Genomic DNA, 23,953 nt, shown 5'->3' with positions numbered 1-23,953 from the left:
GTCACACAGAGCTCTAAAATCGCCAAGGGCAATGTTCGAAGTACCAACCAACTGAGATGCTTCTGTGGTAGTGATAGCTCTGAGAGAGGAGCTGGCTTCAAAACTGAAGTGGGATGTTTCCAGGCTGAGAGCGGGACTTTCTGGGCTGCAGTGGGATATAACTCAGGGTTGGGATGGAGTGCAGGGGAGGTGTGGGGGGAGCCCAGTAGAACTGGAGTCCTGAGGTGGTGCAGCTGTTTGTTGCATTTCTGTCCTGATTAGCATTCTAATGCGCTTGTGTTAACGGTGGCCCAGGGGGTCAGATTAATCAAAGAGGAAAGCAGTTCTCTTTCAATTGCAATTACAACCATTATTTATGTTATTGAAATTAATCAATCACTATTGATGGCCTTTACTATTTTTATACCACTTTGGGGGGCCCGGACAATCTCCAGTCCCTCTCAGGGCTGGGAGGTGGGAATGTTGCCCCCACAATGTAATGGAAGAAGGAGGGTTGTGTGGTTATTAAATTTTTAACATGCAATTTCTGTGTAAAGCAACATGTGATTTATGTTCTTCTATTTTCTTGGCCAAGAGCTTAGGCATTTTTTAATAGACCTGTATCCTAGACATCAGTCACCCACATTGGCACTAGATTGGGGTGTGCCAAAGGACACTTGCTAGTATGATGTGACTGTTCTGCTCATTGGGGGGGAGGGGGAGGTGTATAGGAACTATGGAAAGGCCACGGTTTCCAATCCCACTACAGAAGTCTGCATATAAATTACAAGTACCCACACTGGTCTCTACTAGTTTGAATGTGTAGCACTTTTTTCCTTATCACAACAGAAAATGGATAAGCTTAACAATGTGGTGAAAATCATACTCATGTTCTGAGCAAGACAACTCCATGACAGGGAATTTCAAATACCTTCTAACGTATAAGACTTTCTAAACACATGTTTACTTCTAGCATCCTGTTTTATTCTTTTTACTCTCATAGCTAGGCCAGGTAGTTGTTAGGAAGCTGCCTAATAGGGTAGAAAGAGCAGAACTTTGGGCGTCAGGATAAGGAGCATTTGAATATTTGGTGGGCCACCGTCTCTGCTATATGGAACAAGGGACATCAAGTTGGGCTTTGTGGCAAGAGTCCACAGGGTGGAGAGGTAGGGCAACCAAGTCATTCCGATGAGCCTGGGGCTTTTTCAGTGTTGGCACTGAGAGTCCTTTGCCCAGGTCACACTGCCAAGCCAGGGAAAGCAAAGAGGGCTGTCACCCCACAAATGGTGGGGAGGGGAGGACATCCCAGGAAGAGCAGTGGATGAACGTGCAGCCTACGCCCGTTCCAAAGCCTACCAGCATGAGGAGCCCTGGGGAGCAGCTGGTCGGTGGCAGGTGGTGGAAGAGTGGAGAACATATCTGGAAGGCCCACACTTACCCGGGTGGGCCATGGTCACTGGGGAGAGGGACAGGGCAGTTGTGCGTGTTGGCGCTTCCCTCTGGGCGAGTGTGCAGGGTGCACGGGGAGGCCGGGCTGGTTCAGGTAAGTCAGGTAAGTCATGAAGCTCTGAAAGGCTCAGTGAGAGAAAGATGACTTCCATCAGAATGCTTTGAGGACACAAACAGGAGTCCCCTGGAATCAGCTTCAACCACAGCTGGGATTGGATTGATGGACCCAAATTGGGGAAAATGCTGCTGATGGAGGCTCTGGCTTCGCCCCGCCTGTGAGGTCCTCCTGGTTTCCGTCCATCCTGCCTCGACCTCCCGATGACTAAGCGGGGGGGGGACAACGCTACAGGGGCTCCAGCCTCAGGCCCTCCGCCCCAGCCCCAGGGGGCATGAACACCCCTGCAGTGGCTCACTCTGAAGAGCAAGGACAAATTCTCCCCCTCAGGGCCTTTGAGAACTTCCCCTTGAGTCTCCACCGTTCCAGAACCAATGCCAGCGTCTGCATTCCTGGCCACCCTTTGGTCATCTAGGGAGCTCGCCCTGAGGCCTTTGGGGCTAAGGTTTGCATTGCAGCTGTCTCTGCAGGAAACCCCTCCAGAGAGAAAACAGAAGGAAGGCACCTGGACCAGGACCACTGAGAAGTGTGTCCTTCTGCCAACCACTTCACACACAGGGTGCTTAGACTCTACTCACGCAACCCACACAAGGCCCACCTGAGGCCAGAAAGGCAAAAGAGGGAGACCTGGGAACCCCTGCATATTTTATAAAGACTTAAAGGCAAACCGCCTCTAAAGTTCTGCATGGGGCTCCTCAGCCTATAAAACAGTTCACTTGTAGTCCCAAGGTGGAAGGTTCCTATGGGAAAGAAGGTTCCTATGCTACTCCTTGTAGCATAATGGGGATCTCCTCTACATGTGTTGACTTTGTCCCCCTGCAGATTTCTCCAGAAATCTCTCACTCAGCCCCCAGACCCTAGATCCCACCCATGAAAGTCCGTTTCCAAAAGCCTCCACTCCTGGCTCCACCAACTGCTGTAAACAGGTGGCAGTGTTGAGTCTCTGCCACCAGCAGGAGGTGCCACTGGACCAGCTGGACCAAACCCACCCAGTAAACAACCTTCCCAGCCCGTGGCTGGAAATCTTTGTGGGTCAAGACCAAGCCTCAGCTCAGGACTCCACTCCAGCCAGGAGGCTCTCTAGTCCCCAGAGTGGGATGAGGGCTGACAGAGCCCTTTGTGCATACTGCCATGGTATTTCTCATTACCTTGAAATTATGTTTCAGCGTCTGTCTAGCCTTCTCATCAACTGGGAGTTTTCAAGGACCAATCTCGGCACAGCACCGTGGCTGAAATTTAGCAGATTCTCAATGTGTTGAACCGAACTATCCAGAGAAATCAAATAATGTGTTCACAAAGGTTAACCCTATCATCTACTCACTTGGTTCCCTAGCTTTCTTTCAGTTAAGAATATGAATGATCACTGAAAATTAGATCAACAGCAAGATCGATGATAGCCTCATGAAACAATTTATCCCTTGTCCATCCACAGATGCCCAGACACCGTGGGACTTTGAGCCTTAGCCTCAGATTCAGTTTATTAACCATACAGATAAAGGGATTTCTTGGCTCCCGGCTGCTATGCGACTCTTAAAGCTCCTACGAGGATTCCTAGCAGAGCAAAATACATTTTTCTGCTTTTTTTCTTGGAACATAGCATTTCTGCTGGGAAGCCAAGAGCTTCCTTGAGATTGTTGATCTTGTGCTGACACCTGTAAGCATTTCTCTGCTGCCCATTCAGAACATGGTAGCAAGAACCAAAACCCCTGTGCTGGATAAATTCGCTTCCCATCCTTGCATTAGCTCTGCTCCAAAACTCGACAGTTCACGGAATAGCATTGTCTAAAGTCTCCGAAATCTGGTGCATCTGCCATCACAATTGCAAGCAATTCTGCCCTAATTGCTCTAACCTAGATGACCATGCTTTTTGCTGTACAGGGAGAAGCTAATGAGATGGAGAGCTTTCTCGGATGTGAACCTGCTGGCCCACTGCCTAATGCGCCATGCCAGGGACCTCTGGGAGCCCACCTCCCAGATTGCCGATGTGCCTGGTTGCAGCAGAACATGCTGATGTGTCTATCGATTGGAATAGGATGGAAGTGGACTGTAAAATAGAGCAGCAGGTGAACAGAGGCCCTGCAGGGAAGCAACGAAATGGTTCCTCCCAGCACATTCAATATCAGCACATCGCTGGAATAGCCTCTTCTCAATAACAGGCCAGTTCTCTGACCTGAGTGTACATTAGGAATACGGTGCCACGGAACCAGGCGGGGAGAGTGACAGTCACTGGTCTGGGATGACGCAGCTTTCTGCTCATGGCACCAGAAGCAAAGCTTTGGGCTTGGGAACCTGTGTCAGGGAGCAGAGTTATGATTTACCCTTAGAAATGATTCACTTCACGGCAGCTGGTTACATGGTCGTTAATGTTGTTAAGGTGAGTCCACATTGTGGGAGGAGCTGGTGGCAAGTCCTTCATTGAACTTTCCCTTTGTAGTTCAAAGAGGAGGGGATCAAATAGACGGGAAACAAGACACTGGTGATTTGTCTCTCTGTGAGATCCAAAGACTGACAAAAGGAAAGAAGGAATAACAAGAGCTTGGAAGATAGTCTGAGGGGTCTCCAGAAAGGATTAGAAGCTTCTAGAAGCAAATAATCATCTGGCTGCCCTGAAAGAGCCAGGCAGGATACTGAGCCTAATAGTGGGTCACAGTCATGATATGTGATGGAATCAGAGCCATGTTTTCCTTGCTCCCAGACTTGGCATGTCTTCTTATCCAGCCTAGTTCTCTGTGGGGATCAGAGCTAACAACATTACATCAAGTAAACAGGAGGGGAAAAATGCTCTGCATTGCCCTGCATCTTTCCTAAGAATAGAGCCACCAAAACCCCTTTCTCCATCCTATTTGCTGAATTCCCATGGCACTCAATGTGAATGCAAACCTAACGCTTGTCTTTCTCTCCTTTCTGTCTGCTGGGTTATGAGCCAAATAAATTACCTGGAGAAAGAGGAACCACGACCGCATCTGTGGCCAGGCTCTAACCCAAAGTTCCATCACTCTTACTTGGCAAGAGAGCCCACTCGGTATGTTGGCAACTGACTTGCCCAAAAGTTCTCCTGGAGAGACAAGCCTTTCACCTCCATATGCTTGGCTCCATCCTTTTGGCCACCACTCTGGAAGCTGTCACCAGAACAAAATAGGCTCAGCCTTGTCATCTGAGAAGAAGGACTGTGATACTCTGACAAGACACAAAAGAAATCAACCCCACAATATGAAACCGAGGCTCTGCTGCAGAAACAGAGATGACAGTGCTTGAGTCGGCACTGAGGTTTGCATCCCTTTTCCCGGGCTCTCGTCTGGGCAAGGGGCAGGACTCCTGCCATGATCTCTATGGAGACCAGCTGCAGGCACTTGTGTTTTGGAACAGCGGGTGCCCACCTTGACACGAAGCTCATCTAGCAGTTGGCAGCAGATCTGGGGAGCTCTGTGCTCCCCCTAGCTTTTTGGTCCTCATTATACCAGCCTTCTAACAAGTTCCAGAGTTGGAACTGCTTTCCACTGTTGTGACGAGGGGGTACAATAGTCCCCCTTTATCCACGGTTTTGCTCTCTGTGGTTGTAGTTACTCACAATCAACCTCTGTCCAGAAGCAGATGAGTCTCCTGAAAGATCACCAGGAGGTCAACAGTAGCCTAACACTACATCACAGGCTAATTGTTGCCCTCGCTTGACCCCATTTTATCATCTCACAGCATCATAATAAGAAGAGTGAGTACAGTGCAATAAGATATTTTGAAAGGAAGACCACATTCACACAGCTTTTGTGGGTTTCCATGGCACAAATATCCCCTTTCTGGCCAGTTTTTATAATGTATTGTTTCTTATAATGTATTGTTACAATTGCTCTATTATTGTGTTGTTAATGTCTTACTGTACCTAGTTTATAAATTAAACCTTATCACGGGTACATATGTATAGGAAAAAACATAGTATATAGAGGATTCTTTATACTCTGCAGGCATCCACTGAGAGTTCCCACCCCCCCAAAGATAAGGGGGGACAACTCTGACTCTGATCGGGGACTGACTGTTGCTCTGCTGGGTAGTTTCCAGGGAAGGACATCTGAGTTCCAAGAGCCAGGCTGGACACAGGAATTGCAAACACTGGTCAGGTCACCTCAACCCAAGCTCTCTTATGGTCATTTTTCTTTCAGCACACTGTGACCTGTTTCGAATCATGATAGGGACAAGTTTTTCTGTGCATGATGGTTCTTAGCTGGAAAATCGAGACCAACACAAAACCTGTCTGGGGCATCATCAAAACAAAGCACATTTATGGAAATACGTATACACTTTGATGGGACCTTAACTGGTTTTTGAGCCTGTACTTTGTGCAAGATGCTGAGCTGGGTACTCAGTGGGCTGACTCTCTGAGTCTGCTGAGGAACTTAGGATTGGATAGAAGGCTAAGCTGTCAGCACTGGCGGATGACGCTAACAGGGTAACGTAGAAAATAACACCTGGATGGCCAGATGGCAGGTGGTAGTCAAGGCACGGAGCATTGAATCCACCCTTCTCGGTGCGTTTCCTCTGCTCCCCTGTGCTCTGCAGCCCCCAGCAACACAGCTGCCCATGGGGTGCCCTCCACAAGGCAGTAAAATCTGTCACTCTTGCATCCGACAAAATCCTTTTACAGGAAATAAAATCCTATTGGCCTCGGTTATCCTGTGAACCGGCAGAAACAATAAATGTTTGTTGTAGGAATTAGAAAATTATTAATCCTTCGCTCCTACATCTAGTGGGGAGCTGCTCCGAATACTGGCCTTGCCCTCACAGAATCCACGTATACCTACGTCAAGGCAATATGGTAAGATGTGGGGTCCAGGGATTATTCAAAGTGCCTTCAAGCAGCAGTCAGAGCCATGCTGGAGTGAGCTCCATCAGCTTGGGAGAGCTGAGAGTTAAATATGCATGAGTTTTGTGAGCCAGTGGTAAACTGGTTGTACCTTGAAACTGGCCAGAAAGGGGATATTTTTGTGCCATGGAAACCCACAAAAGCTGCACATCAGAGTGGTCTTATCTCAGAACAATATTTTTGTGTGCCAGTTTATCAGCACGTCATTGGTCTAGCCACTTAGTTTCTCAAAGCCTGTTTCCTCATCTGTTAACCTAGGTAACAACGCTGGCTCCACAGGTTGGCTGGGAAGGTTAACTGAGAAAATGCACGTCAAGTATGTACACTAAACTGTAACCTGTTCGTCTATGTACATGAAGGGGCCCACCCTTTCCCACAGTCTAAAGACTGCCTCAGAGCATAGTGATTTTCAAACCCCCTATTCTCCCCAGAAGGAAAAATACCACTATTCTAGTGGATCTGTGCCATCTTCTGGGACTTGCCAAGCTTGGGAAGTCTTCCCATCTCGGAACAGACCACATGGATAATTCCCATGACCAGGACTGGCAGCTAAGGAGTTCCCACCAGCAGAACTGAAGGATCAAATGAGTCACTACGTGCTTTGAAGTCTTAGGAAGCCCAGCCGCTACTGATTCTCTCACTGATCAACAGGAAAAACTACAGTGTGCCCTTTTATGAAAATGTGGGCTAGTCTTTGCTCAGCTGATACTCTTCTCTGACATAGCGTGTCCATGCCCCTTTACTGCCTTTGCCTCCAGCGTCAGCCACTTCAACTCAGTGTTTCCAGCACATAAACCACCACTGTGCTGCCAGGTGCTGCTAGTAGACAAAATGTATGAGCTAATTTTAAGATTCTTGGAGGGGACATTCATGTTCATTATCAAAGTAGTGTGTCTGGTCTGCTTTGGTATATCAGGGAAATTTTTTAAAAAGATTTTATTTATTTATTTATTTGAGAGAGAGTGTGTGTGTATGTATAGGGGAGGGGAAGAAGGAGAAGCAGATTCCTGCTGATCGGGAAGCTCGAACCAGGGCTTGATCCCTGGATCCCAAGATCATGACCTGAGCCAAAGGTAGATGCTTAACTGATTGAACGACCCAGGCGCCCCAGGAACTATTTTTATTCTGTGTTTTGCATTAAAAATGACTTTTTTTTACTAATACAAAATTCACAGTCTTCTCTAGAAAATTAGGAAATTGGCCTTCATTTTAGGATAAATTATATTTGTACTTTGAGTTTGTTCAAATATGTCCAGATAGCTCTATTTCAGATGTAGAATAAGTAGGAGAGAAAGAGGCTAGGGCCAGTTACTTGCTGTCCAGAGGCATTTTTAAGATAGGGAAGGAATGAACTGGTAAATTTAGGGGCGCATATTTTGAGGATGAGGCTATGTATTGAATTTTTTTCTAGCACCTTGGATGACAAAAACTGGTATCAGGCCACTTAAACCTTTTAAACCTCTATTCTTCATTGGTGAATTATTCAGCAGATGCAGCCTTCCTCAATGGACACCCTATTTCCAGAAGGTAATGAAAACCTGACCATCCTTTGTACTCAGGAATACATTTTCCTTCAGAGTCATCAGAAGACTGGATTCATTAAGCTAATCAGAGACTGAAGGCGGGGATATTATATCTTTAAATATGCAAGTTAGTCATCTAGGGTAACCTAGTTTCGATTATTTGCATCTTCAACCCTACTGTCATCATCTTGGAAAAAACAGGTTGAGTCTTTTGAGAGCAAGAGCCATACCTCTTCTTGACTAAAGAAAGGTATGTTATTCACACATTTTCCCAGAATTTCCCTTATACTACCGTCTCCCTGTCCCTTCCTCTCCCTCCTCTTTCCTTCTCATTCAGACATGTGGCAAAGCCATTTTCTCCTCCTCCCCCTTAATGTCCTGATAAACAGATCCTCACTCACGGAATCTAGATTACACCCCCATCAATAACAATGCTTACTGAGTTTCAGCTACTAGTTAATCATGGGACAAGCATGAACTCAGTTAAAATCACCATCTCTGGGCAGCTTGGGTGGCTCAGCGGTTTAGCGCCACCTTCAGCCCAGGGCCTGATCCTGGAGACCTGGGATCAAGTCCCAAGTTGTGATCCCTGCATGGAGCCTGCTTCTCTCTCTGCCTCTCTCTCTCTCTGTGTGTGTGTGTGTGTGTGTGTGTGTCTCATGAATTAATAAATAAAATCTTAAAAAAAAAATCACCATCTCCTTTTATGGAAATGAAAACCAAGATCACTCAACTGCGAAGTTGCAGACCCAGGCTAATGCAATACTCCCATCTGGCCTTCAAACCCCTTTGGGTAGAGTATGGTCATTTGTGAATCAAACATTTGTTGAGCTCCTGCCAGTACTAAGATCTGTATTGGGCACTAGGGTTGCAGAATCCCCAAGGACCTCAAGAGCCTCCCAGCCTCTATGAGGGGTAAGAGAGAGAGGAGGAGGGAACATACAATGTAGCATTTTAAGCAATATGCCAGACCCGCACACCTGGTGCCAGGAGAATACATAAGGAAGCACCCAGCCCAGTCACGATGGGGCCCTGAGGCCTTCAGAGAGGAAATGATGGTAAACGGAGTCTTTAGGCTCCATGGAAAAAGCCAGACTGGGCAGGGCCAACCCCATGAACAAAGCAGGCAGGTGCAAACAGCTTGGCCTCTGGGTGAGCCATGGGGGTCCTGTTTCCTAGGGTATGAAGGCTCAAGTGGAGTTGGCTGGAGAAGAGGTCACAGCCAGTCAGATGGAAGGTCATGAGGCCTCAGGTCCCATCCTACACTGGGTGGAGGGGACAGGGCAGCACTGAAGCATTTCCTCCCTTGTTGGGATTGATGGTGGGACTGCAGGGAAGGTGAGAGCTGAAGACAGTAAGGTCAATTTTGGTCTTAGATTGAAATGCCTGTGGGACACCGAGGCATGGTAGCCCATGGTAGCAGAACGTGCAGTCCTGGCACTACAAAGTACCTGCTGGGAGGGAGACATGAGAGAGTCCCATCGGTGGCTTCAGGCCATGGGAGAGGCTGCACTCCAGTGGGGAAAGGTGCAGAGTGGGAAAAGGAGGGGACACCAGCTCTTAGGAGGCAGAGAGAGGGAAGGGAGGCTTCAAAAAGGTCAGAGAAGGAGTAGTCAAGCAGTCCTCAAAAGGAAAACCAGAGAAGGAAATAAATTGAGTCGACTATTACAAGCACATCAGTTTGGTCTATAATGTCAAATGCTGAAGACCTGGTAGGTCAGATAAGGGCTGAAAAATGAGCACTAAATTTAGCTACCAACGGGCCAGTGGTGGCCTTGGTGAGAACACCTTCCCCAGGATGGTTGGGGCTGCAGGCAGGGTGCAGGGTGAAGAGGGGATGGACGGGAGGTAAGGACGTGGGACCAGCAAGGGTAGACACAGTGCACTTAGGCAGGCTGGGAGCACAGAAGATGGACAGCCTAGTAAAGGAGTGTTTTTCGGATTTTTTTTTTTCTCAGAGGAAAAAGGCATAAATTATATACATATACTTCTCTATATTCATATAAAAATATTTTATATTCATACAAAAATATCATGTAAATATATTTTAACTATATCTTATAAATAGCTAAAATAAATAACATAAATCAATCTAAATATGTATCAATGCTGTAGAAAGAGAACCTTACAGGGAGGAAGAGGTTGAAGAATCATTTGGTGTGGGACCCAGGAAATTTAACAAAAACCCCCTACTCCTGGACAAGCAGAGCAGGACTAATTCCGTTTTGTGCTGCACCCACCACCTCCTGTATGACCCCCACATGACCTGCTTATTGCTTAAGGCGCTGCCCCACCCTGGTCAAGCCGCTGGGCACACCCTAATCGGAAATGGGCTCATAACAATGTAACCCCGCCTTGTGCCCGCCAAAACTGCGCCAATTCTGACCAAAGTAGTAGGCCAGCTCACATGGATACTATAGGGTAAGATGTAATTCAATCGGCCACCTGGTGTGGACCGACAGGACTGTGCAACTTTCTGCATATGTTACAATCGCATTGGCCACTGGCCCCTATAAAGCTGCTATGCCTCTTAGTCTGGGGGTCCAAGTCCCTGCTCCGCTGTGTCGGGTACACTTGGACCCAAGCTCGAGCTTGTACTAAACCCTCGTGTGTTTGCATAGGTGTAGGCTCCTTGGTGGTTTCTCGGATTCGCAATCTTGGGCACAATATTGGGAGCAGAGACGACTGGTAGAACTTTGTCCCTGGGGAAGTTAGAGGGTACAGGATCCAGGGCACAGATGGACCAATTAGCCTTGGAGGGGTACCAGGAAATGTGACTTTGACCGGGGCTTGGGGAAGATCATCATGCCCCTGCGTCCCTTGCCTCTCTATTTGTAACCAGCTGAGTGAGAGACACCAGAGATTCATGTCTGATTTATTATACTAAGAAAGCATGGTTTATATCGGGGCTGGGCCTTTCCCCGCACTGCGCTCTCCACCCCACCCAGCATGCACCCAAGAGGCCCTATGTTGTTCTCCATCAAGATATAGGATAAGGGCAGCCTGGGTGGCTCAGCTGTTTAGCGCCTGCCTGCAGCCCAGGGTGTGATCCCAGAGACCAGGGATCAAGTCCCATGTCAGGCTCCCTGCATGGAGGCTGCTTCTCCCTCTGCCTGTGTCTCTGCCTCTTTCTCTCTGTGTCTCTCATGAATAAATAAATAAAATCTTTAAAAAATAAAGAGAGAGATAGGATAAGCTGCAGATCATAGCATCCTGTGTCAGAGAAAGCTGCTTGCTCTGTGTGGCCAAGGAGGAGATATCTGACTTCCCAGCAATAGCCACTCCGGAGAGAGAAAGAAATGCACATGGCCCCCCTGGACTCATGCATTTGCCACTAGTCGGAGCAAGTGGGGAGGTGGAGACAAAGGCAGAGAGGCTCTTCCTCACTTCTGAGTCTTTCCAGAAGGCTAATGTTTCTAAATTAACTGACATAGGCAGGAAGGACAAGAGGAGATAATGACATTGAGATAGTAAAAATTTGGAAGTAGGCCAACAGCAGACTGAAAGGTTCATGGCCATTTACACAGTTGGTGATGGGACCACCTTCTGAGAGGAAACAACAACCACCATAACCTGACAATAACTGCATCGTGGTGGGTTCCTCATACTCCTGGCACTGTGTCACTGTCGCTAATCCTAAGAACATCCTCTGCCGGGCAATTATTATTGCCCTTTGACAGAATAACCAAAGCTCAGAGTTTCCACGGCCTGGTAGATGCCAGTGGCTGAGGCTTGCAGAGCCTGGAGAAGGAAAATGCTGTTGCAGAACCTGGGGGGGAGAGCTGACAGGGGACCCATCGAAGGACTGCTGAGCAGCCTGGAGTACCCAACGGAGAGTGGAAACTCCACACTTGTAATGGACCAAATCCGAATAATTGCATGTGCTCAACAGCCCAGGGTTAGAAGTGGAAACAGCAGACTATTGGACTGAGCCAGGATTGCAATTCGGCTGGGCAAGTCAAGCACCGAGGAAGCAGACGTGGGGTCGAGATACTTAGAGCAATCTCCATCCTGACACCACCTCAGAATCAGCTGGGGAGTTTTGAAAAACACAGGAATGGGGACGCCTGGATGGCTCAGCAGTTTAACGCCTGCCTTCAGCCCAAGGCATGATCCTGGAGTCCCACGATTGAGTCCCACATCGGGCTCCCATCGGGCTCCCTGCATGGAGCCTGCTTCTCCCTCTGCCTGTGTCTCTGCCTTTCTCTATGTCTCTCATGAATAAATAAATTAAATAAGAAAGAAAGAAAGAAAGAAAGAAAGAAAGAAAGAAAGAAAGAAAGAAGAAAGACAGAGAGAGAGAGAGAGAGAGAGAGAAAGAAAGAAAGAAAGAAAGAAAGAAAGAAAGAAAGAAAGACACAGGAATGCCCTGTCTCTAAAGATTCTGGTTTCATTAGCCTAGGTGGCAACAGGGCAGAGCTGGCTTGTAACCCTCCCCAGGTGATTGGAATATGAGGTCAGGTCTGAGCACCCACCGAGCAGTGCTTCTCCAGGGTGGCCCAGCAGCAGGACAATGAGCATCACCTGGCTCTTTCTCAGAAATGCAAATTCACAGGCTCCACCCCAGAGCTGCTGAATCAGAACCTTTGAGGATGGGGCCCAGTCAGCTGGGTTTCAAATCTTCCTCTGGGAGATTCTGATGTACCCTAAAGTTTGCTAACCACTGCCTTAGAGGACCTGAGAAAAAAGAGTGGAGTTGGAGTCACCTCACCAGGTTAGAAAGGTCCAAGATGTGGGTGGCTGACATGGAATCCAGACTCAGGTCACTGGTGTTCAGGGCGTGGACCCTGGGGAGCTGGACTGTCACTATGGGACAGCAAGCTCGCTCAGGTGATGGGGAACTTTTGATAGCATGTAGGAGCCTCAGTACACAAGGGGCTTAGGCAAGCAAAAAGACACAATATCTCTGCTCACAATATTTGTGAGCAGAGATTTTTTTGAATAGCGTGTGTGTATAATTCCTTAGAAATAGCTTGGGGAGCAGGTGAATGCTGACCCTGCTTCTGAGCCCAAGCTGGCAAAACCTCTCATATCACACCCACTTCAAGAGAGAACCACCCACCTGCCCAGTCTGGAAGCCCCTGGGTTTGGGCTTCATGTTCACCTAACTCTCCTGAACCAAGTGAACGTGTGTTAGACCTCATTACAGCCACTGGGGGAGAAGGTAACTTTGCCAAGAACAGCCCACACAAATGTGACTCTAAGGTTAGCTCAGCACTGCACTTAGATTTTTCAGGAAAACACTGTTTTCCACAGAGAAAATGCAGAGCTACACGAGCCCCCAGAAATTGCCTTTGCCCTTGAGACTTTGACTTTTGTGCTTCGCAGTTGAATTGAGCCCTAAGAACGGTGTGCTTTTTGCCTATTTATATCAGAAACCGACTCATTTTGAAAATTGCAGTGAGGGATTTATAGGACAGAGATTGTTCAAAGTAAGCTTTGTTCAAAGACTGCTTTAAGTACAGCTTGTTTTTCCCCCATTTAAACAATATTTTTAAGAAAAAAAAATGGTGGTGCCTGGATGAACACATACATAATACTTGTACGTGATGTGCTTTCACAGAGCATTGGTATCCAGTTGGACACATTCAAGTTCCTAGTAACAAATTAAGAAACCATCAAAGAAAAAAGAAAAAGCACCACCTCTCTCGAACTGACCCAGGATGGAGAGGAGCTATCATGACTACCTACAGCGCCCCTCGAAGTCCCGGCGAGGCCTTGCCTCCTGCGGAAGAATCCCTGATAGGGACCAGGGTTTGGGGCATCAGCAAAAGCTTTGCTGTAACTACAGAGCCATCTGGTGGTCCTGCGTGGTATTTGTCACAAGGAAATGCACTGCACCGGCGTTTCTCAGCACCTCAGCACTGCCCAGATGCAACTGGGCCGAATCTGTGTTTATAATCAGTGAAATTCATTCCTTCACCTAACACGACTACGTAGGCCTTGGTAGAGGCCTTCTGAGTAGAGGAATGAGAATAATCTGGAAAGGCCAGGTAAAAAGAGCTCTGGGAAATCTCTCAGGTCTTAGGAATAACACGCTCCTCTATCCATGTCCCTGCACAACCAATTTCTGGCAAGGCCAAGGAGAAAAAGCCATGTAGCCTTTTCTGTGTGACAACGAAACAGTAGCAACAGATGGGAGGCATTTCAGCCTGGCTACCTTTGGGAAAGGAAATTTTCAGGAGAAGGTGTCAGATCTCTCTGTGTTTTAATGTTTCTGTCAAGTAGTAGGTCAATGTCAGTGCTCTGGGATGCAAAATGTACAGGCTCCCTCTTGCCTGGCATTCTCTTGCTTACAGGGAGACGTGCACAGCACTGCCTGCGAACACGCTCTGTGGCCTTTGGATTTGATGTATTCCAGTCTGAATGACAGCTGGGTTTGTTAATTATGACCACTATGGAGACTGGAGAAAAACTAATAAAGATCTTTATCACATCATTTAAAAAGAATAGTATAGTAACTTCTTGAACCACTTGGAATAAGCTTGCGACCTCTAAGCAGAGAAGATGAAGAATAACTTGCGATCCACAATAACTCTGTAGATAGGAAGATATGATGATGACTGAATTTTTTTATTAACTTTTCAAAATTCAGTAAGTGTTTACAAATGAAAGCTCAATATAAAAAAAAAAAAAAGAAAGCTCAATATATTAGAAGGGACTTCGAATCTTGGCATATCTTTGAAGAAGTGGTTTGTTACCTGATTCCAACGATAGAAATCTATCAGAGCCATAGGAGCTTTGTCCAGCAAGCATTTTTTACACTTTCCACTAAAAAAGCAATACATGTTCATTATATAAACTTGAAAAAGAGCACAAATAAAAAAGGAAATCAACTTATATTCCTTTTGCTGTTAATATTTCATTGTATTGCTTCCAGGTTTTTATGTCCTCTTACGTGTTTTTTAAAGAAAGGTTGTGATCACTGTTTAATTTTCCTGCTAACGTCATGACATAGTGTCTCCATATCACCAAATTCCTCACTAACATCATTTTAATAACAGCTCAATACAGAGTTATGCAAGACATATATTGACACAGTTACTAAAAATACAAGAAATTCACATAATATGTAAACCAGAATTGTTTCTTATTCTTTGCCATTATAAATAACACTGCAGTGTCCTTGTACAAAACTCTGTACATATGATGCTTCTGCAACCACTACCTGAGAGTATTTATCTTACCCATAAGCCTTGCACCAGATGCATGATGTTGGGAAAGTACTCAGGATCCACCTCCATCCACATTCTAGCAGGTTCGGGGGCCGGTCCTGAGCTTGAATCAGCAGGCTCTTCCCAACAGGTATCTCTGATGCCCTTCCCCCACCCCTACCCCCTCAATAAGCAAACAGACATCATTTCCAACTTTATTCCTGTCTGCACCACAACCCTCTGCCCTGGTGAGTCCCATTGCTTCCCTGAGCTCCTCCAATTCTGGGTCAGCTCCATTCCCCCCTCACTCGCTCTGTGCCAGGCTCTCGGGATCAGGAGTTGAACAAGACAATACTTAAACTGCAGAGTTCTCTCTCCTTCTGAAGTAACCTGCCTTCTTTGATCTGGCTATCCACATTCTGCCCGGTTCCACTTGTGATTTGCAAGGTGCGGGGTCATCTCAGATTATGTGGCTCCCACACGTACCCCCCAGTTATCCATTAGGGGGCCTGATTCATTTCTATGGGCTAAAGTGTAAATGAATTTTCTTGTCACCTTTAAAATGCACATGCTCTTGAAGACTATAACACATTAAACTGTTATGGATCATAATTACCTTGATATGAACTCATTTATCAGGTCTTTTCCTCTTCCCTCCCTTCTGAGCAAAGTTTTGTGTCTGTAAGCACTCTAAAAAGTCAAAGTTTTGTGACAAAGAAAGAGAAGTCCCCTTCTCCAGCCTTCCCCGACTCCTTAGAGGGCAACCTCTTTTAGCTTTTTCTTTGCTTCTTGCTTCTGTATTTCTAAATAAATTGTGAGTACTGAGATTTCTTGATTTTTCTTTTAACTTTTAGATAGTACTTATTCATTTCCATTAAGAAGATTAAGATCCAGCTTTTTTACTCCAACCCACCTACACACACACAGGCTTACATTCTTATGATAATTAAATATTACTATTTGTATGTATACACTAGTTCAATTTCTCTTCTTTTACAACTTACTTTGGTATGGTTTTTGTCTGAGTTCCCCTTGTTAATTTATCTCAAATTCTCTATCATTTATATAATCTCCTCTCGGTAGGTTGAAATATATCAGACCATCTTACCAATTTCATCCTTTTTTATAAGACTTCCTTCTTGGAGCACCCCTTGTCTTGTTCTAAACTGGGTGCCTCCCTGACACCTGCCAATCTGTGCCTCTCCTCTGATAAACTGCCTGCCTGGGCCCTGGGGCTTCCTCCTCTAGACTCACTCCCTTCTTCTGTTGAAGGATGTCTTCCAGTAGCTTTCTGAGAAAGAATACATGGACAGTAAAATTGGAAACCTTACACATCTTAAATCCCTCTCTCCCACCCATATTCTTGACTAACAATCTGACTAGATAATAGAATTCGAGGTTGAGATTTATTGTCTCTCTGAATCTTTTTTTAAACATCTTTAAAATTTATTTGACAGAGAGAGCACAAGCAGGGGAAGTAGCAGACAGAGAGGGAGAAGCAGACTCAATACAGAAGCAGAGAGCCCGATGTGGGGCTCCATCCCAGGACCCCAGGATCTTGACCTGAGCTGAAGGCAAAGGCTTAACGAACTGAGCCAAGCAGGTGCCCCTTCCCTCTGAATTTCAAGGCATCCAGTCCTACTACTGGGAAGTCTCTTGCCACTCTGATTCCTGATTCTTTTTCTATTACTTGGTTGGGTTTTTTTTTCTATAAATTTATTTTTTATTGGTGTTCACTTTGCCAACATACAGAATAACACCCAGTGCTCATCCCCTCAAGTGCCCCCCTCAGTGCCCGTCACCCATTCACCCCCACCCCCCGCCCTCCTCCCCTTCCACCACCCCTAGTTCGTTTCCCAGAGTTAGGAGTCTCTATGTTCTGTCTCCCTTTCTGATATTTCCCACACATTTCTTCTCCCTTCCCTTCTATTCCCTTTCACTATTATTTATATTCCCCAAATGAATGAGAACATATAATGTTTCTCTGTTTTTAAATTGGAAGATTTAAGACTCAATTTTTTCCCCTAGTGTTCTGAAAGTTTACGCTAATGCACCTTCATGCAGATCTTTTCCCCTAAAATGTGTTGAATACTCAACGAACCCTTTCAAACTGAACACACTTGGCAATTTCTCCATTCTCATAAGTCTTGAACCACTTGTGTGAGCATTTTCTTTCCCACATTTTCTCCTTTCTACATTTCTGGAATGCCTATTATTGGTTTGTTGTACCTTCTGAAATGATCATTTAATTTTCTCATTATTTTCCTCCTGTATTGCTTCTTTTCTTGCTATTCTACATTCCTGAAGATTTATTATCATTTTATCACTCAATTTCTCTTTTCAATTTTTCATTTCTGCATTCAGAGTTTTAATATCTCCTGATGGGGGTGGTGGACCTACTGTTCTTGTTTTGTGAAACTACGAATATATGAATTATAATTATTATTTTTTTTTTTACTCTGTTCTCTATGTTGTCACAGTCTCCTCTGACATCTTTATTTTCTTTGTTTCAGTTTGTGTCTTTTATGTTGAGGGTGTCTGGTGATCTTTGGCTGCCTTCTTTAAGGGCAAGACACTCCAAAAATTTATTAGAATTTATGTAGACTCAGGATGGGGGGTGGATTATTTACTGACCACTGGGCTTCACTGTGCAAGGTGATGGGTTGGCCACTGCATGTGAGCCCCTCACCCCTCTGTGGCCAGCATCTTTAAGTCTTTTCTCTTGGTATAGTCAGGCTCTCCTTGGAGGGATCAGGGAAGTGCGAGTCTGGCTGTGACCTCCTTGGAGCCACGTGGGGAGGGAGCTTAGGTTTACATCAATCAGCATGTACTCTTTTCTCCAACCAGCCTCTTCCCAGTGCTATAGCTCTGAGTTCAGCTATGACTGGCATCCCCAAGGCCAGATATCTCTAGTTCAACTTTTCCTCAGGTAAAACTCTGGTATTCAGCTGCAGTTGGTGAAAGGGAGTCCCTCAGCTGCATGGAACAGAGACAGCATGTGGGGCTCATTGTTTCCTAAAGGATTTGCAAATAGCCCTGCTGTTGGCTCCACCTAGACCTCTATTTTCCAAGGTCCCTGGCACTTACAATTCCTGAGACTTTCCTTATTTTGTTTTTATTTCATTGTCTAAGTCAGAGGCTCGTGCACATCACCCACTCTCGTGTAGTTTTCTACTTTCTGCAGCCTGCTAAATCACTAAGCACTTTTCCTTCTGTTCTCCACCTTCCAAAGCTTTGTCACCTGACTTCTGATTTACTTTTTTTCCTTGTAGATCTCTGCCGGGGTCCGGGCAGACGGTAGTTGTTGGTTTGTTCATACTCTGTACAGAAAATGGAAGAGTCAGGTCCTTTTCATGATGAAGAGTCAGAGTTTTAATGGAAGCAAGGGGAGAGGAGAAGTTCACAGCATTTGTTCTTGCTCACATGGGGCACAGGGAGGAGTATCAGAAATCAGGGAAGCCCTTGACAGCCAAGCAGAAGCCTGAGCACCAGTATCACTGAGAATAGAGGCTGCCAGAGGGAAGAGAACAGGAAAGAAGGAAGGTCAGAGAGTGTCAGAGAAAAACTGTTACTTTAAAAGTTTTCGGGGGGGAGGGGGGGCGGCGCCGCCAAGGTGGTACAGTATGTTAAGTGGCCCACTGTTGATTTTGGCTCAGGTCTTGATCTCAGGGTGGTGTGATCAAGTTCTGTGTTGGGCTCCATGCTCAGGGGGGCGTCTGGTTGAGTTGCTCTCTCTCTCTCTTTCTCTCTCTCCCTCTGCCCCTCCTCCCTGTTCTTTGTCTCTCTCTAAAACAAATACAACTTAAAAAAAAAAAGTATGCAGTAGGCCAGCAAGGGTCTCAGTAACATTAAGACATTAATTCACAAATGTTCTGGCTGCCAGGAAGCACCCTAGGTGAAAAATGCTGTGTGAGCGCCAGCTCCAGCCCCACCTCGATCACAGACTGACAGATAGACAGAGCTGGAAGGAACCCTAGGGATCCTTCATCCAGCCCTTACATTGCCAGGCTCAGGGGCTCAGGGCTATGTCCAGGTTCTCATAAATAGTGACACAGTGGTGACTGGAGCCTAGACAGGCATGATGACTAGCCATGCCTGGCATTGTCACCCCCAGTAGAAAGAAAACACTACTGCCACAGTGTTCTCTGGCACCACATGGCTTCAGACAGGGGAAAGGGGGCGAAACCCTACATATCCGCCCCCCACCCCCACTTCCACTGAGACCCTGTGCCCCATCAGCAACTACAGTCTCCCCACCAGCTCCTTGGCACCCCTTGGTTCTTCAGAGACACCATCATGTTTGTACTCTGAGCCTCTGAGATCATTCACTCAGGTGCTTTTTGGTTCCGAGTTAACATTTTAACATGGTCACCTTGTGGCTTCTTGGTGAATGGGTTGGAATCAGCCAAGAATGTAAGGAAGCTGCTGCGGTGGCACAGGCAGATGACAGTGGCCTGGACAGGGTAGAGATGGTGGCCAGAGGGAGAAGTGGACAAACACAAGCTGCTTTTCCCTGAGACCCAACAGGACTGGCAGATGGATTAGTAATGAAAGTGAGGAATTCAGTAGGATTCTTACTTTCCAGCTCAAGTAACTGGGAGAATGTTGGTGCCATTTACTGTCATAGGAATAGCTGGGGAGTGGGGAGCTGGTTTTGGATGAGAAATCAGATATTTTAAAGACATGCTGATTTTGCAATGTTTCAGACAAATATAACTGGAATTTCTCTGAAAATGTCAAGTAGACATAACCCTGAAGCCTTCCTGGTCTCAGGTTCCTCCTCTGTGAAATGAAAAGAGTAAATAAAATCATCTCCATTGCCGTCCCTGACACCCAGACAGCCTTCATTCCAACACTGCAGTCTGTGATGGTGCCTGTCTGCAGAAGCTGGAAGCTAGACCTGTCAGTTTCCATCTCAGAGGAAAAGTCTAGAAGAAAGACATGCATGTGGAACACGGTGGTATAAAAATGGTCCTTATAGTCCAAGGAACTCTGTGCTCCTCTGGGAAGAAGGTGTGGGGAGAAAAAAGAAGATGGTTTGCAGTTGCCTGAGCCCCAAGGAACTTTAAGTGGCCGGGGAGATCATTTCCGTTTTTTCAGCATTTCTGAAAAAAGTGGACAAAGCAACACCTTTGAAAACATAAATGACTCACCTTTTCCCTCTAGTTGCAAAGTAGCAACAAAGAGCACAACTACTAGCTGAAACCGTAAATGCAACCGCGAAATTACTTTATCTGTGAAAACAGTGACCCAGTGGAATCCAGAGAGTCTCCAAACCCCAAGGAAAGGAGTTTTTAAGGAAAGACCCTTTTTGTGAAAACCACTGGAAATTGAGCATATGACTTAAAATGGTTTGACAGGTGGTTCCATGGTGGAGTGTGTTCATGAAGCATAAGGAAATAGGTAATGATAGAAGACGTGATCGTTTCTGAAGGAGAGAATTACAGAAGGCTACTTGGGTCTTAATACTCTTCAGGAAGCACCAAACATAGGCTAAGGGTGAATTGGCCCACATGCAGGGGAAAGTGGGAAGCATGAATAAAAACAGTCAACCCAAACAACAGTGAGCACAGGTCCAAATTAAGTAATTCCTACACAAAGCAATTTACTGTCATTTTTTAATGTAAAATTGGGCAGCTTCCCCAGCATCTTTATTTTTCTCATCAAGATAAGTAAGTTTTCTGCCCCATTGAATATCAGGCTAATTTCCAGCTCCTTTGTACATTAGAAGTAAATTTAGAAACTACAATAGGATTAAAAAGAAGACATGGTGCTTACTCACACACTTTCATCTTAAACAATTTAATTTCCGAAACTGCCACCTAAACTAAAATGAACAAGATCATTTTAATTTTCAAATTACATGTTTCTTAAAAAGCAACCCAGTAGCTTCCAGCTCAGGAAAATCTTGCTATGTGTCTCAACTAACCATTTGTGACTATAAAAAATAAAACTTTAAAGTTGTGATTTTTGTGGGGTCCAGACTCTACAAAGTACTGCTACATTCAAAAACAACCTCGGGACTTTAGAGGGCCAGAGGGTGGAGGAGTGGATCCCCAAGTCACCTGTCCCCACCAACTTACCTCGATAGCTTTCAAATCATCCTGAAAACCTACGAATTCGACCTGAGATTTATTTATTTTTCAAAAGATTTTATTTATTCATTCATGAGAGACACAGAGAGAGAGAGAGAGAGAGAGGCAGAGACACAGGCAGAGGGAGAAACAGGCTCCATGCAGGAAGTCTGACGTGGGACTTGATCCCGGGACGCCAAGATCACGCCCTGGGCCAAAGGCAGGCGCTTTGCCACTGAGCCACCCAGGGATCCCTCAACCTGAGATTTAAAGAGAGAACAGCTGGAATGCTACAGAGAGAATAATTTGCACTTCTAACAAGGTAGGAAAGCAGAAAAAAAATTTTAAAAAAAGAATCCAGTGGGGGAGGGGCCCCGCGAGGAGCCGGGCTAAAGGGGGCAGTGGGAGCCTGCGGGACAGGAGAGCCCGGCCCCGGAGAAGCAGAGACTAAAAATCCACACCGGATTCTTCTTGGAGGGAAAGGCACTCACAGGGAACTTGGGCAGGCGCTCCACAGGAGGGACAGTGGAGCCCCCAGGTTGCCAGGGTCACTAACAGAGGAGGGGCACCCGGGGGAGAGCTCACCCCACACCTCTGAGCGTGGTAAAGAGCTGGAGCGCACGCCCAGTGGGGCCCCGGGAGCAGCCCAGGTGGCTGCTCTGCGCAGAGAAGGCTGCGCGGTCGGAGCGTGATTCCAGTGGCTCAGGTCCCAGAGCCCAGGGCACAGGGGACACAGCCCAGGATCCTGCACTCCCCCCGGGACAGACGAAGGCGGGGAGGGCACAGGACAGTGAGGACACTTCTGTCACTGGGTGCCCCGAGCTGTGCAGGTCAGCACCCTCAGCCCCCGGAGCATCCAGACCAGTGCAGACTGGTACCTGTGGTGGTTACTGCGGGACCTGACTCCAGGGCTGTGGGACTGGACACTGCTAGTGGGGTTGTTCCTCCTGGTGTCACCCTGTGCCTGGGATGTAGCGCGGCCACCAGGGAACAGAGGTCTCATGGGGTATACAGCTCCCGCTGAGCCGTGCACCTGGCAGGGGGCGGGGCAGCTCCCCCAGGTGCACACACCTGAGAATCAGCACAGCAGCCTCTCCCCCAGAGACCAGTTGGAAGGACCTGGGAAGAGGCAGTTCTTGGCCGAGCAGCACTGGAAAGCTCCACGGGGATCAAGGGACTTATAGTATATTGAACCAGAGGGTACCCCTCCAGTTTTTTTTCTTCCTTTTTCCAGTACAACTTTGTTTTTATATCAGACTGTAAATTTCCATTTTTTTCTCTTTTCCAACCTTGACTACAATATCTTACCACCTCTTCATTTTTAAGATTCTTCCATTTTGACTTTCATATTTCTATAATTACAGGTCCTAGATATATTTTCCACTTCTAGATTCCCTTCAACATACTCCACTTAACTTTGGGAGATATACAAGATGTTTTTTTGTTGTTGTTTTGTGTTTTGTGTTTACTCTGCCTCATTTTGTTCTACAATGGAGGAAGTTAATACCTTCTAAAACATGACCAGCATGCACCCAGAAGCAAGTGGAATACCGTGCTGGTTCATTCTGTGAGATTCCTCATTCCCATTCTGCCCCCCTCTTTTATCTCATTTATGTTTTGGTGGTCAGTGTTGGGGCTTTCTTTTTTTTAAGATTTATTCATTTATTTATTCATGATAGAGAAAGAGAAAGAGAGAGAGAGAGAGAGAAGCAGGCAGAGACACAGGAAGAGGGAGAAGCAGGCTCCATGCCAGGAGCCCAACGCGGGACTCCATCCCGGGACTCCAGGATCATGCCTTGGGCCAAAGGCAGGTGCTAAACCACTGAGCCACCCAGGGATCCCAGTTTTGGGGCTTTCTACAAGTATTTCTGGTTTATATAAATTTAGGACTGAGCATCTTCTAACAGTCAGAACTTAATATACTCAGAAACAAGAGGATCACCTTATAGAACTTCTCAGGTAGACTACATTCTCCCTCCAATACAACTTAGTCACCACCACCATGTCCCAGTCCCCCACTTTTTTCCTCCTTTTTAAATTCTTTTTTCTTTTTTTCTTTTCTTCTATGGGATTCTTGGCCACTTATTTTTTACTGCTTTGTTTTAAAATTTGTTTTTCACTTTAGTGATCCTTTTGTTTTATTTCATTCTGACCTTTGTTTTCAATTTCTGGTATCTGACCTCGGGAGAATCATATAGGGTGAAATTTACTTAGGTGGTGGTTGATATTCTTGACTCAGCCCGCTCATACAACCACTCTACACTGAGCAAAAATGACTAGAAAGAAGAACTCACCACAAAAGAAAGAATCAGAAACAGTACTCTCTGCCACAGAGTTACAGAATTGGATTACAATTCGATGTCAGAAAGCCAATTCAGAAGCACAATTATAAAGCTACTGGTGGCTCTGGAAAAAAGCCTAAAGGATTCAAGAGACTTTGTGACTGCAGAATTTAGATCTAATCAGGCTGAAATTAAAAATCAATTAAATGAGATGAAATCCAAGCTGGAGGTCCTAACGATAAGGGTTAATGAGGTAGAAGAAAGAGTAAGTGACATAGAAGACAAGTTGATGGCAAGGAAGGAAGCTGAGGAAAAAAGAGAAAAACAATTAAAAGACCATGAGAAAAGGTCAAGAAAAATGACAGACTCTGAAGGAAAAATCTACATATAATTGGGGTTCCAGAGGGCACCAAGAGGGCCAGAGGGCCAGAAAGGATATTTGAACAAATCATAGCTGAGAACTTCCCTAATTTGGGGAGGGAAACAAGCATTCAGATACAGGAAATAGAGAGGTTCTCCCCCGAC

The sequence above is a fragment of the Vulpes vulpes genome, chromosome 13, assembly GCF_048418805.1.
Source record: "Vulpes vulpes isolate BD-2025 chromosome 13, VulVul3, whole genome shotgun sequence".
Taxonomy (NCBI): domain Eukaryota; kingdom Metazoa; phylum Chordata; class Mammalia; order Carnivora; family Canidae; genus Vulpes; species Vulpes vulpes.
The sequence above is the reverse complement of the archived record's forward strand: the minus strand, read 5'-3'. Positions refer to the sequence as shown.